Source organism: Argiope bruennichi, chromosome 8, assembly GCF_947563725.1.
Source record: "Argiope bruennichi chromosome 8, qqArgBrue1.1, whole genome shotgun sequence".
Classification (NCBI taxonomy): domain Eukaryota; kingdom Metazoa; phylum Arthropoda; class Arachnida; order Araneae; family Araneidae; genus Argiope; species Argiope bruennichi.
The window spans coordinates 1858089-1874837 of NC_079158.1; positions in this window are offsets into that span (position 1 = coordinate 1858089).

Genomic DNA, 16749 nt, shown 5'->3' on the forward strand with positions numbered 1-16749 from the left:
TACTATTAATCAATCCAAATCATATATTTCAAAACAATATTATAAATTTAAAATATTTCTATATTTTATCGCAATTTTAAGAGTGAAGTTCGCGCACATGCGCAGAATCAACTAATATTCTTAGCATTGTGCTTTTAAAACCAGATTTACACAATACTTAAAACTTATTGCCGAGTCGTAATAAGAGTCTTTGACCATTCAGAAGCTCTCGAGGTACGAGTCTTGGTGGCTATATGGGCAGGGTGTGTCATTGTATTTTGCAGGTCTTCTGTTCGAATCTCGAGATCGACAAATAATTTATAATTTTTCTTTTTTTTAAATAAATTTTATCTTTATATCTCCATTATTCATAGATTTACTATGAATCATTCCAAATCATATATTTCAAAACAATATTATAAATTTAAAATATTTCTATATTTTATCGGAATTTTAAGAGTCAAGTTCGCGCACATGCGCAGAATCTATTAATATTCTTAGCATTGTGCTTTTAAAACCAGATTTACACAATACTTAAAACTTATTGCCGAGTCGTAATAAGAGTCTTTGACCATTCAGAAGCTCTCGAGGTACGAGTCTTAGTGGCTATATGGGCAGGGTGTGTCATTGTATTTTGCTGTCTTCTGTTCGAATCTCGAGATCGACATATAATTTATAATTTTTCTTTTTTTTAAATAAATTTTATCTTTATTTTTCAATTATTCATAGAGTTACTATGAATCATTCCAAATCATATATTTCAAAACAATATTATAAATTTAAAATATTTCTATATTTTATCGGAATTTTAAGAGTCATGGTCCCGCACATGCGCAGAATCTATTAATATTCTTAGCATTGTGCTTTTAAAACCAGATTTACACAATACTTAAAACTTATTGCCGAGTCGTTATGAGAATCTTTGACCCTTCAGAAGCTCTCGAGGTTCGCGTCTTGGTGGCTAGATCGGCAGTGTGTGTCATTGTATTTTGCTGGTCTTCTGTTCGAATCTCGAGATCGACAAAGATTTTATAATTTTTCTTTTTTTTAAATAAATTTTATCTATATTTCTCCATTATTCATAGAGTTACTATGAATCATTCCAAATCATATATTTCAAAACAATATTATAAATTTAAAATATTTCTATATTTTATCGGAATTTTAAGAGTCAAGTTCCAGCACATGCGCAGAATCAATTAATATTCTTAGCATTGTGCTTTTAAAACCAGATTTACACAATACTTAAAACTTATTGCCGAGTCGTAATAAGAGTCTTTGACCATTCAGAAGCTCTCGAGGTACGAGTCTTGGTGGCTAGATCGGCAGTGTGTGTCATTGTATTTTGCTGGTCTTCTGTTCGAATCTCGAGATCGACAAAGATTTTATAATTTTTCTTTTTTTTAAATAAATTTTATCTATATTTCTCCATTATTCATAGAGTTACTACGAATCATTCCAAATCATATATTTCAAAACAATATTATAAATTTAAAATATTTCTATATTTTATCGGAATTTTAAGATTCAAGTTCCCGCACATGCGCAGAATCTATTAATATTCTTAGCATTGTGCTTTTAAGACCAGATTTACACAATACTTAAAACTTATTGCCGAGTCGTAATGAGAATCTTTGAGACTTCAGAAGCTCTCGATTTACGCGTCTTTGTGGCTAGATCGACAGAGTGTGTCGTTGTATTTTGCTGGTCTGTTCGAATCTCGAGATCGACAAAGATTTTATAATTTTTCTTTTTTTTAAATAAATTTTATCTTTATTTCAAGATTATTCATAGAGTTACTATGAATCATTCCAAATCATATATTTCAAAACAATATTATAAATTTAAAATATTTCTATATTTTATCGGAATTTTAAGAGTCAAGATCCCGCACATGCGCAGAATCTACTAGTATTCTTAGCATTGTGCTTTTAAAACCATATTTACACAATACTTAAAACTTATTGCCGAGTCGTAATGAGAATCTTTGACACTTCAGAAGCTCTCGAGGTACGAGTCTTGGTATCTAGATCGGCAGGGTGTGTCATTGTATTTTGCTGGTCTTCTGTTCGAATCTCTAGATCGACAAAGATTTTATAATTTTTCTTTTTTTTAAATAAATTTTATCTTAATTTCCCGATTATTCATAGAGTTACTATGAATCATTCCAAATCATAAATTTCAAAACAATATTATAAATTTAAAATATTTCTATATTTTATCGGAATTTTAAGAGCAAGTTAACGCACATGCGCAGAATCTACTAGTATTCTTAGCATTGTGCTTTTAAAACCAGATTTACACAATACTTAAAACTTATTGCCGAGTCGTAATAAGAGTCTTTGACCATTCAGAAACTCTCGAGGTACGAGTCTTGGTGGCTATATGGGCAGGGTGTGTCATTGTATTTTGCTGGTCTTCTGTTCGAATCTCGAGATCGACAAATAATTTATAATTTTTCTTTTTTTTAAATAAATTTTATCTTTATATCTCCATTATTCATAGATTTACTATGAATCATTCCAAATCATATATTTCAAAACAATATTATAAATTTAAAATATTTCTATATTTTATCGGAATTTTAAGAGTCAAGTTCGCGCACATGCGCAGAATCAATTAATATTCTTAGCATTGTGCTTTTAAAACCAGATTTACACAATACTTAAAACTTATTGCCGAGTCGTAATAAGAGTCTTTGACCATTCAGAAGCTCTCGAGGTACGAGTCTTGGTGGCTATATGGGCAGGGTGTGTCATTGTATTTTGCTGGTCTTCTGTTCGAATCTCGAGATCGACAAATAATTTATAATTTTTCTTTTTTTTAAATAAATTTTATCTTTATATCTCCATTATTCATAGATTTACTATGAATCATTCCAAATCATATATTTCAAAACAATATTATAAATTTAAAATATTTCTATATTTTATCGGAATTTTAAGAGTCAAGTTCGCGCACATGCGCAGAATCAATTAATATTCTTAGCATTGTGCTTTTAAAACCAGATTTACACAATACTTAAAACTTATTGCCGAGTCGTAATAAGAGTCTTTGACCATTCAGAAGCTCTCGAGGTACGAGTCTTGGTGGCTATATGGGCAGGGTGTGTCATTGTATTTTGCTGTCTTCTGTTCGAATCTCGAGATCGACATATAATTTATAATTTTTCTTTTTTTTAAATAAATTTTATCTTTATTTTTCAATTATTCATAGAGTTACTATGAATCAATCCAAATCATATATTTCAAAACAATATTATAAATTTAAAATATTTCTATATTTTATCGGAATTTTAAGAGTCAAGTTCAAGCACATGCGCAGAATCTATTAATATTCTTAGCATTGTGCTTTTAAAACCAGATTTACACAATACTTAAAACTTATTGCTGAGTCGTAATGAGAATCTTTGACCCTTCAGAAGCTCTCGAGGTACGCGTCTTGGTGGCTAGATCGGCAGTGTGTGTCATTGTATTTTGCTGGTCTTCTGTTCGAATCTCGAGATCGACAAATAATTTATAATTTTTCTTTTTTTTAAATAAATTTTATCTTTATTTCGCCATTATTCATAGAGTTACTATGAATCATTCCAAATCATATATTTCAAAACAATATTATAAATTTAAAATATTTCTATATTTTATCGGAATTTTAAGAGTGAAGTTCGCGCACATGCGCAGAATCAATTAATATTCTTAGCATTGTGCTTTTAAAACCAGATTTACACAATACTTAAAACTTATTGCCGAGTCGTAATAAGAGTCTTTGACCATTCAGAAGCTCTCGAGGTACGAGTCTTGGTGGCTATATGGGCAGGGTGTGTCATTGTATTTTGCTGGTCTTCTGTTCGAATCTCGAGATCGACAAATAATTTATAATTTTTCTTTTTTTGAAATAAATTTTATCTTTATATCTCCATTATTCATAGATTTACTATGAATCATTCCAAATCATATATTTCAAAACAATATTATAAATTTAAAATATTTCCATATTTTATCGGAATTTTAAGAGTCAAGTTCGCGCACATGCGCAGAATCAATTAATATTCTTAGCATTTTGCTTTTAAAACCAGATTTACACAATACTTAAAACTTATTGCCGAGTCGTAATAAGAGTCTTTGACCATTCAGAAGCTCTCGAGGTACGAGTCTTGGTGGTTATATGGGCAGGGTGTGTCATTGTATTTTGCTGTCTTCTGTTCGAATCTCGAGATCGACAAATAATTTATAATTTTTCTTTTTTTAAAATAAATTTTATCTTTATTTTTCCATTATTCATAGAGTTACTATGAATCATTCCAAATCATATATTTCAAAACAATATTATAAATTTAAAATATTTCTATATTTTATCGGAATTTTAAGAGTCAAGTTCCCGCACATGCTCAGAATCTATTAATATTCTTAGCATTGTGCTTTTAAAACCAGATTTACACAATACTTAAAACTTATTGCCGAGTCGTAATGAGAATCTTTGACCCTTCAGAAGCTCTCGAGGTACGCGTCTTGGTAACTAGATCGTCAGGGTGTGTCATTGTATTTTGCTGGTCTTCTGTTCGAATCTCGAGATCGACAAAGATTTTATAATTTTTCTTTTTTTTTAAATAAATTTTATCTTTGTTTTTCCATTATTCATAGAGTTACTATGAATCAATCCAAATCATATATTTCAAAACAATATTATAAATTTAAAATATTTCTATATTTTATCGGAATTTTAAGAGTCAAGTTCGCGCACATGAGCAGAATCAACTAATATTCTTAGCATTGTGCTTTTAAAACCAGATTTACACAATACTTAAAACTTATTGCCGAGTCGTAATAAGAGTCTTTGACCATTCAGAAGCTCTCGAGGTACGAGTCTTAGTGGCTATATGGGCAGGGTGTGTCATTGTATTTTACTGTCTTCTGTTCGAATCTCGAGATCGACATATAATTTATAATTTTTCTTTTTTTTAAATAAATTTTATCTTTATTTTTCAATTATTCATAGAGTTACTATGAATCATTCCAAATCATATATTTCAAAACAATATTATAAATTTAAAATATTTCTATATTTTATCGGAATTTTAAGAGTCATGGTCCCGCACATGCGCAGAATCTATTAATATTCTTAGCATTGTGCTTTTAAAACCAGATTTACACAATACTTAAAACTTATTGCCGAGTCGTAATGAGAATCTTTGACCCTTCAGAAGCTCTCGAGGTTCGCGTCTTGGTGGCTAGATCGGCAGTGTGTGTCATTGTATTTTGCTGGTCTTCTGTTCGAATCTCGAGATCGACAAAGATTTTATAATTTTTCTTTTTTTTAAATAAATTTTATCTATATTTCTCCATTATTCATAGAGTTACTATGAATCATTCCAAATCATATATTTCAAAACAATATTATAAATTTAAAATATTTCTATATTTTATCGGAATTTTAAGAGTCAAGTTCCAGCACATGCGCAGAATCAATTAATATTCTTAGCATTGTGCTTTTAAAACCAGATTTACACAATACTTAAAACTTATTGCCGAGTCGTAATAAGAGTCTTTGACCATTCAGAAGCTCTCGAGGTACGAGTCTTGGTGGCTAGATCGGCAGGGTGTGTCATTGTATTTTGCTGGTCTTTTGTTCGAATCTCGAGATCGACAAATAATTTATAATTTTTCTTTTTTTTTAATAAATTTTATCATTATATCTCCATTATTCATAGATTTACTATGAATCATTCCAAATCATATATTTCAAAACAATATTATAAATTTAAAATATTTCCATATTTTATCGGAATTTTAAGAGTCAAGTTCGCGCACATGCGCAGAATCAATTAATATTCTTAGCATTGTGCTTTTAAAACCAGATTTACACAATACTTAAAACTTATTGCCGAGTCGTAATAAGAGTCTTTGACCATTCAGAAGCTCTCGAGGTACGAGTCTTGGTGGTTATATGGGCAGGGTGTGTCATTGTATTTTGCTGTCTTCTGTTCGAATCTCGAGATCGACATATAATTTATAATTTTTCTTTTTTTTAAATAAATTTTATCTTTATTTTTCAATTATTCATAGAGTTACTATGAATCATTCCAAATCATATATTTCAAAACAATATTATAAATTTAAAATATTTCTATATTTTATCGGAATTTTAAGAGTCAAGTTCCCGCACATGCGCAGAATCTATTAATATTCTTAGCATTGTGCTTTTAAAACCAGATTTACACAATATTTAAAACTTATTGCCGAGTCGTAATGAGAATCTTTGACCCTTCAGAAGCTCTCGAGGTACGCGTCTTGGTGGCTAGATCGTCAGGGTGTGTCATTGTATTTTGCTGGTCTTCTGTTCGAATCTCGAGATCGACAAAGATTTTATAATTTTTCTTTTTTTAAAAATAAATTTTATCTTTGTTTTTCCATTACTCATAGAGTGACTATGAATCAATCCAAATCATATATTTCAAAACAATATTATAAATTTAAAATATTTCTATATTTTATCGGAATTTTAAGAGTCAAGTTCCCGCACATGCGCAGAATCTATTAATATTCTTAGCATTGTGCTTTTAAAACCAGATTTACACTATACTTAAAACTTATTGCTGAGTCGTAATGAGAATCTTTGACCCTTCAGAAGCTCTCGAGGTACGCGTCTTGGTGGCTAGATCGACAGTGTGTGTCATTGTATTTTGCTGGTCTTCTGTTCGAATCTCGAGATCGACATAGATTTTATAATTTTTCTTTTTTTAAATAAATTTTATCTATATTTCTCCATTATTCATAGAGTTACTATGAATCATTCCAAATCATATATTTCAAAACAATATTATAAATTTAAAATATTTCTATATTTTATCGGAATTTTAAGAGTCAAGTTCCCGCACATGCGCAGAATCTATTAATATTCTTAGCATTGTGCTTTTAAAACCAGATTTACACAATACTTAAAACTTATTGCTGAGTCGTAATGAGAATCTTTGACCCTTCAGAAGCTCTCGTGTTACGAGTCTTGGTGGCTATATCGGCAGGGTGTGTCATTGTATTTTGCTGGTCTTCTGTTCGAATCTCGAGATCGACAAATAATTTATAATTTTTCTTTTTTTTAAATAAATTTTATCTTTATTTTTCCATTATTCATAGAGTTACTATGAATCATTCCAAATCATATATTTCAAAACAATATTATAAATTTAAAATATTTCTATATTTTATCGGAATTTTAAGAGTCAAGTTCCCGCACATGCGCAGAATCTATTAATATTCTTAGCATTGTGCTTTTAAAACCAGATTTACACAATACTTAAAACTTATTGCCGAGTCGTAATGAGAATCTTTGACCCTTCAGAAGCTCTCGAGTTACGCGTCTTGGTGGCTAGATCGTCAGGGTGTGTCATTGTATTTTGCTGGTCTTCTGTTCGAATCTCGAGATCGACAAAGATTTTATAATTTTTCTTTTTTTTTTAAATAAATTTTATCTTTGTTTTTCCATTATTCATAGAGTTACTATGAATCAATCCAAATCATATATTTCAAAACAATATTATAAATTTAAAATATTTCTATATTTTATCGGAATTTTAAGAGTCAAGTTCCCGCACATGCGCAGAATCTTCTAATATTCTTAGCATTGTGCTTTTAAAACCAGATTTACACAATACTTAAAACTTATTGCCGAATCGTAATGAGAATCTTTGACCCTTCAGAAGCTCTCGAGGTACGCGTCTTGGTGGCTAGATCGACAGTGTGTGTCATTGTATTTTGCTGGTCTTCTGTTCGAATCTCGAGATCGACAAAGATTTTATAATTTTTCTTTTTTTAAATAAATTTTATCTATATTTCTCCATTATTCATAGAGTTACTATGAATCATTCCAAATCATATATTTCAAAACAATATTATAAATTTAAAATATTTCTATATTTTATCGGAATTTAAAGAGTCAAGTTCCCGCACATGCGCAGAATCTATTAATATTCTTAGCATTGTGCTTTTAAAACCAGATTTACACAATACTTAAAACTTATTGCTGAGTCGTAATGAGAATCTTTGACCCTTCAGAAGCTCTCGTGGGACGAGTCTTGGTGGCTATATCGGCAGGGTGTGTCATTGTATTTTGCTGGTCTTCTGTTCGAATCTCGAGATCGACAAATAATTTATAATTTTTCTTTTTTTTAAATAAATTTTATCTTTATTTTTCCATTATTCATAGAGTTACTATGAATCATTCCAAATCATATATTTCAAAACAATATTATAAATTTAAAATATTTCTATATTTTATCGGAATTTTAAGAGTCAATTCCCGCACATGCGCAGAATCTATTAATATTCTTAGCATTGTGCTTTTAAAACCAGATTTACACAATACTTAAAACTTATTGCCGAGTCGTAATGAGAATCTTTGACCCTTCAGAAGCTCTCGAGGTACGCGTCTTGGTGGCTAGATCGTCAGGGTGTGTCATTGTATTTTGCTGGTCTTCTGTTCGAATCTCGAGATCGACAAAGATTTTATAATTTTTCTTTTTTTAAAAATAAATTTTATCTTTGTTTTTCCATTACTCATAGAGTTACTATGAATCAATCCAAATCATATATTTCAAAACAATATTATAAATTTAAAATATTTCTATATTTTATCGGAATTTTAAGAGTCAAGTTCCCGCACATGCGCAGAATCTATTAATATTCTTAGCATTGTGCTTTTAAAACCAGATTTACACTATACTTAAAACTTATTGCTGAGTCGTAATGAGAATCTTTGACCCTTCAGAAGCTCTCGAGGTACGCGTCTTGGTGGCTAGATCGACAGTGTGTGTCATTGTATTTTGCTGGTCTTCTGTTCGAATCTCGAGATCGACATAGATTTTATAATTTTTCTTTTTTTAAATAAATTTTATCTATATTTCTCCATTATTCATAGAGTTACTATGAATCATTCCAAATCATATATTTCAAAACAATATTATAAATTTAAAATATTTCTATATTTTATCGGAATTTTAAGAGTCAAGTTCCCGCACATGCGCAGAATCTATTAATATTCTTAGCATTGTGCTTTTAAAACCAGATTTACACAATACTTAAAACTTATTGCTGAGTCGTAATGAGAATCTTTGACCCTTCAGAAGCTCTCGTGGGACGAGTCTTGGTGGCTATATCGGCAGGGTGTGTCATTGTATTTTGCTGGTCTTCTGTTCGAATCTCGAGATCGACAAATAATTTATAATTTTTCTTTTTTTTAAATAAATTTTATCTTTATTTTTCCATTATTCATAGAGTTACTATGAATCATTCCAAATCATATATTTCAAAACAATATTATAAATTTAAAATATTTCTATATTTTATCGGAATTTTAAGAGTCAAGTTCCCGCACATGCGCAGAATCTATTAATATTCTTAGCATTGTGCTTTTAAAACCAGATTTACACAATACTTAAAACTTATTGCCGAGTCGTAATGAGAATCTTTGACCCTTCAGAAGCTCTCGAGTTACGCGTCTTGGTGGCTAGATCGTCAGGGTGTGTCATTGTATTTTGCTGGTCTTCTGTTCGAATCTCGAGATCGACAAAGATTTTATAATTTTTCTTTTTTTTTTAAATAAATTTTATCTTTGTTTTTCCATTATTCATAGAGTTACTATGAATCAATCCAAATCATATATTTCAAAACAATATTATAAATTTAAAATATTTCTATATTTTATCGGAATTTTAAGAGTCAAGTTCCCGCACATGCGCAGAATCTTCTAATATTCTTAGCATTGTGCTTTTAAAACCAGATTTACACAATACTTAAAACTTATTGCCGAATCGTAATGAGAATCTTTGACCCTTCAGAAGCTCTCGAGGTACGCGTCTTGGTGGCTAGATCGACAGTGTGTGTCATTGTATTTTGCTGGTCTTCTGTTCGAATCTCGAGATCGACAAAGATTTTATAATTTTTCTTTTTTTAAATAAATTTTATCTATATTTCTCCATTATTCATAGAGTTACTATGAATCATTCCAAATCATATATTTCAAAACAATATTATAAATTTAAAATATTTCTATATTTTATCGGAATTTAAAGAGTCAAGTTCCCGCACATGCGCAGAATCTATTAATATTCTTAGCATTGTGCTTTTAAAACCAGATTTACACAATACTTAAAACTTATTGCTGAGTCGTAATGAGAATCTTTGACCCTTCAGAAGCTCTCGTGGGACGAGTCTTGGTGGCTATATCGGCAGGGTGTGTCATTGTATTTTGCTGGTCTTCTGTTCGAATCTCGAGATCGACAAATAATTTATAATTTTTCTTTTTTTTAAATAAATTTTATCTTTATTTTTCCATTATTCATAGAGTTACTATGAATCATTCCAAATCATATATTTCAAAACAATATTATAAATTTAAAATATTTCTATATTTTATCGGAATTTTAAGAGTCAATTCCCGCACATGCGCAGAATCTATTAATATTCTTAGCATTGTGCTTTTAAAACCAGATTTACACAATACTTAAAACTTATTGCCGAGTCGTAATGAGAATCTTTGACCCTTCAGAAGCTCTCGAGGTACGCGTCTTGGTGGCTAGATCGTCAGGGTGTGTCATTGTATTTTGCTGGTCTTCTGTTCGAATCTCGAGATCGACAAAGATTTTATAATTTTTCTTTTTTTAAAAATAAATTTTATCTTTGTTTTTCCATTACTCATAGAGTTACTATGAATCAATCCAAATCATATATTTCAAAACAATATTATAAATTTAAAATATTTCTATATTTTATCGGAATTTTAAGAGTCAAGTTCCCGCACATGCGCAGAATCTATTAATATTCTTAGCATTGTGCTTTTAAAACCAGATTTACACTATACTTAAAACTTATTGCTGAGTCGTAATGAGAATCTTTGACCCTTCAGAAGCTCTCGAGGTACGCGTCTTGGTGGCTAGATCGACAGTGTGTGTCATTGTATTTTGCTGGTCTTCTGTTCGAATCTCGAGATCGACAAAGATTTTATAATTTTTCTTTTTTTAAATAAATTTTATCTATATTTCTCCATTATTCATAGAGTTACTATGAATCATTCCAAATCATATATTTCAAAACAATATTATAAATTTAAAATATTTCTATATTTTATCGGAATTTTAAGAGTCAAGTTCCCGCACATGCGCAGAATCTATTAATATTCTTAGCATTGTGCTTTTAAAACCAGATTTACACAATACTTAAAACTTATCGCTGAGTCGTAATGAGAATCTTTGACCCTTCAGAAGCTCTCGTGGGACGAGTCTTGGTGGCTATATCGGCAGGGTGTGTCATTGTATTTTGCTGGTCTTCTGTTCGAATCTCGAGATCGACAAATAATTTATAATTTTTCTTTTTTTTAAATAAATTTTATCTTTATTTTTCCATTATTCATAGAGTTACTATGAATCATTCCAAATCATATATTTCAAAACAATATTATAAATTTAAAATATTTCTATATTTTATCGGAATTTTAAGAGTCAAGTTCCCGCACATGCGCAGAATCTATTAATATTCTTAGCATTGTGCTTTTAAAACCAGATTTACACAATACTTAAAACTTATTGCCGAGTCGTAATGAGAATCTTTGACCCTTCAGAAGCTCTCGAGTTACGCGTCTTGGTGGCTAGATCGTCAGGGTGTGTCATTGTATTTTGCTGGTCTTCTGTTCGAATCTCGAGATCGACAAAGATTTTATAATTTTTCTTTTTTTTTAAATAAATTTTATCTTTGTTTTTCCATTATTCATAGAGTTACTATGAATCAATCCAAATCATATATTTCAAAACAATATTATAAATTTAAAATATTTCTATATTTTATCGGAATTTTAAGAGTCAAGTTCCCGCACATGCGCAGAATCTTCTAATATTCTTAGCATTGTGCTTTTAAAACCAGATTTACACAATACTTAAAACTTATTGCCGAATCGTAATGAGAATCTTTGACACTTCAGAAGCTCTCGAGGGACGAGTCTTGGTGGCTATATCGGCAGGGTGTGTCATTGTATTTTGCTGGTCTTCTGTTCGAATCTCGAGATCGACAAATAATTTATAATTTTTCTTTTTTTTAAATAATTTTTATCTTTATTTCTCCATTATTCATAGAGTTTCTATGAATCATTCCTAATCATATATTTCAAAACAATATTACAAATTTAAAATTTTTCTATATTTTATCGGAATTTTAAGAGTCAAGTTCCCGCACATGCGCAGAATCTTCTAATATTCTTAGCATTGTGCTTTTAAAACCAGATTTACACAATACTTAAAACTTATTGCCGAATCGTAATGAGAATGTTTGACACTTCAGAAGCTCTCGAGGGACGAGTCTTGGTGGCTATATCGGCAGGGTGTGTCATTTTATTTTGCTGGTCTTCTGTTCGAATCTCGAGATCGACAAATAATTTATAATTTTTCTTTTTTTAAAATAAATTTTATCTTTATTTTTCCATTATTCATAGATTTACTATGAATCATTCCAAATCATATATTTCAAAACAATATTATAAATTTAAAATATTTCTATATTTTAACGGAATTTTAAGAGTCAAGTTCCCGCACATGCGCAGAATCTATTAATATTCTTAGCATTGTGCTTTTAAAACCAGATTTACACAATACTTAAAACTTATTGCTGAGTCGTAATGAGAATCTTTGACCCTTCAGAAGCTCTCGGGGTACGCGTCTTGGTGGCTAGATCGGCAGTGTGTGTCATTGTATCTTGCTGGTCTTCTGTTCGAATCTCGAGGTCTACAAAGATTTTATAATTTTTCTTTTTTTTAAATAAATTTTATCTATATTTCTCCATTATTCATAGAGTTACTATGAATCATTCCAAATCATATATTTCAAAACAATATTATAAATTTAAAATATTTCTATATTTTATCGGAATTTGAAGAGGTAAGTTCGCGCACATGCGCAAAATCTATTAATATTCTTAGCATTGTGCTTTTAAGACCAGATTTACACAATACTTAAAACTTATTGCCGAGTCGTAATGAGAATCTTTGAGACTTCAGAAGCTCTCGATTTACGCGTCTTTGTGGCTAGATCGGCAGAGTGTGTCGTTGTATTTTGCTGGTCTGTTCGAATCTCGAGATCGACAAAGATTTTATAATTTTTCTTTTTTTTTTAAATTTTATCTTTATTTCTAAATTATTCATAGAGTTACTATGAATCATTCCAAATCATATATTTCTAAACAATATTATAAATTTAAAATATTTCTATATTTTATCGGAATTTTAAGAGTCAAGTTCGCGCACATGCGCAGAATCAATTAATATTCTTAGCATTGTGCTTTTTAAACCAGATTTACACAATACTTAAAATTTATTGCCGAGTCGTAATGAGAATCTTTGACCCTTCAGAAGCTCTCGAGGTACGCGTCTTGGTGGCTAGATCGGCAGTGTGTGTCATTGTATCTTGCTGGTCTTCTATTCGAATCTCGAGATCGTCAAAGATTTTATAATTTTTCTTTTTTTTAAATAAATTTTATCTATATTTCTCCATTATTCATAGAGTTACTATGAATCATTCCAAATCATATATTTCAAAACAATATTATAAATTTAAAATATTTCTATATTTTATCGGAATTTTAAGAGACAAGTTCCCGCACATGCGCAGAATCTATTAATTTTCTTAGCATTCTGCTTTTAAAACCAGATTTACACAATACTTAAAACTTATTGCCGAGTCGTAATAAGAATCTTTGACCCTTCAGAAGCTCTCGAGGTACGAGTTTTGGTGGCTAGATCGGTAGGGTGTGTCATTGTATTTTGCTAGTCTTCTGTTCGAATCTCGAGATCGACAAATAATTTATAATTTTTCTTTTTTTAAAATAAATTTTATCTTTATTTCTCCATTATTCATAGAGTTTCTATGAATCATTCCAAATCATATATTTCAAAACAATATTATAAATTTAAAATATTTCTATATTTTAACGGAATTTTAAGAGTCAAGTTCCCGCACATGCGCAGAATCTATTAATATTCTTAGCATTGTGCTTTTAAAACCAGATTTACACAATACTTAAAACTTATTGCTGAGTCGTAATGAGAATCTTTGACCCTTCAGAAGCTCTCGGGGTACGCGTCTTGGTGGCTAGATCGGCAGTGTGTGTCATTGTATCTTGCTGGTCTTCTGTTCGAATCTCGAGACCTACAAAGATTTTATAATTTTTCTTTTTTTTTAAATAAATTTTATCTTTGTTTTTCCATTATTCATAGAGTTACTATGAATCAATCCAAATCATATATTTCAAAACAATATTATAAATTTAAAATATTTCTATATTTTATCGGAATTTTAAGAGTCAAGTTCCCGCACATGCGCAGAATCTTCTAATATTCTTAGCATTGTGCTTTTAAAACCAGATTTACACAATACTTAAAACTTATTGCCGAATCGTAATGAGAATCTTTGACACTTCAGAAGCTCTCGAGGGACGAGTCTTGGTGGCTATATCGGCAGGGTGTGTCATTGTATTTTGCTGGTCTTCTGTTCGAATCTCGAGATCGACAAATAATTTATAATTTTTCTTTTTTTTAAATAATTTTTATCTTTATTTCTCCATTATTCATAGAGTTTCTATGAATCATTCCTAATCATATATTTCAAAACAATATTACAAATTTAAAATTTTTCTATATTTTATCGGAATTTTAAGAGTCAAGTTCCCGCACATGCGCAGAATCTTCTAATATTCTTAGCATTGTGCTTTTAAAACCAGATTTACACAATACTTAAAACTTATTGCCGAATCGTAATGAGAATGTTTGACACTTCAGAAGCTCTCGAGGGACGAGTCTTGGTGGCTATATCGGCAGGGTGTGTCATTTTATTTTGCTGGTCTTCTGTTCGAATCTCGAGATCGACAAATAATTTATAATTTTTCTTTTTTTAAAATAAATTTTATCTTTATTTTTCCATTATTCATAGAGTTACTATGAATCATTCCAAATCATATATTTCAAAACAATATTATAAATTTAAAATATTTCTATATTTTATCGGAATTTGAAGAGGTAAGTTCGCGCACATGCGCAAAATCTATTAATATTCTTAGCATTGTGCTTTTAAGACCAGATTTACACAATACTTAAAACTTATTGCCGAGTCGTAATGAGAATCTTTGAGACTTCAGAAGCTCTCGATTTACGCGTCTTTGTGGCTAGATCGGCAGAGTGTGTCGTTGTATTTTGCTGGTCTGTTCGAATCTCGAGATCGACAAAGATTTTATAATTTTTCTTTTTTTTTTAAATTTTATCTTTATTTCTAAATTATTCATAGAGTTACTATGAATCATTCCAAATCATATATTTCTAAACAATATTATAAATTTAAAATATTTCTATATTTTATCGGAATTTTAAGAGTCAAGTTCGCGCACATGCGCAGAATCAATTAATATTCTTAGCATTGTGCTTTTTAAACCAGATTTACACAATACTTAAAATTTATTGCCGAGTCGTAATGAGAATCTTTGACCCTTCAGAAGCTCTCGAGGTACGCGTCTTGGTGGCTAGATCGGCAGTGTGTGTCATTGTATCTTGCTGGTCTTCTATTCGAATCTCGAGATCGTCAAAGATTTTATAATTTTTCTTTTTTTTAAATAAATTTTATCTATATTTCTCCATTATTCATAGAGTTACTATGAATCATTCCAAATCATATATTTCAAAACAATATTATAAATTTAAAATATTTCTATATTTTATCGGAATTTTAAGAGTCAAGTTCCCGCACATGCGCAGAATCTATTAATTTTCTTAGCATTCTGCTTTTAAAACCAGATTTACACAATACTTAAAACTTATTGCCGAGTCGTAATAAGAATCTTTGACCCTTCAGAAGCTCTCGAGGTACGAGTTTTGGTGGCTAGATCGGTAGGGTGTGTCATTGTATTTTGCTAGTCTTCTGTTCGAATCTCGAGATCGACAAATAATTTATAATTTTTCTTTTTTTAAAATAAATTTTATCTTTATTTCTCCATTATTCATAGAGTTTCTATGAATCATTCCAAATCATATATTTCAAAACAATATTATAAATTTAAAATATTTCTATATTTTATCGGAATTTTAAGAGTCAAGTTCCCGCACATGCGCAGAATCTATTAATATTCTTAGCATTGTGCTTTTAAAACCAGATTTACACAATACTTAAAACTTTTTGCCGAGTCGTAATGAGAATCTTTGACCCTTCAGAAGCTCTCGAGGTATGCGTCCTGGTGGCTAGATCGGCAGTGTGTGTCATTGTATTTTGCTGGTCTTCTGTTCGAATCTCGAGATCGACAAAGATTTTATAATTTTTTTTTTTTTTTAAATAAATTTTATCTATCTTTCTCCATTATTCATAGAGTTACTATGAATCATTCCAAATCATATATTTCAAAACAATATTATAAATTTAAAATATTTCTATATTTTAACGGAATTTTAAGAGTCAAGTTCCCGCACATGCGCAGAATCTATTAATATTCTTAGCATTGTGCTTTTAAAACCAGATTTACACAATACTTAAAACTTATTGCTGAGTCGTAATGAGAATCTTTGACCCTTCAGAAGCTCTCGGGGTACGCGTCTTGGTGGCTAGATCGGCAGTGTGTGTCATTGTATCTTGCTGGTCTTCTGTTCGAATCTCGAGACCTACAAAGATTTTATAATTTTTCTTTTTTTTAAATAAATTTTATCTATATTTCTCCATTATTCATAGAGTTACTATGAATCATTCCAAATCATATATTTCAA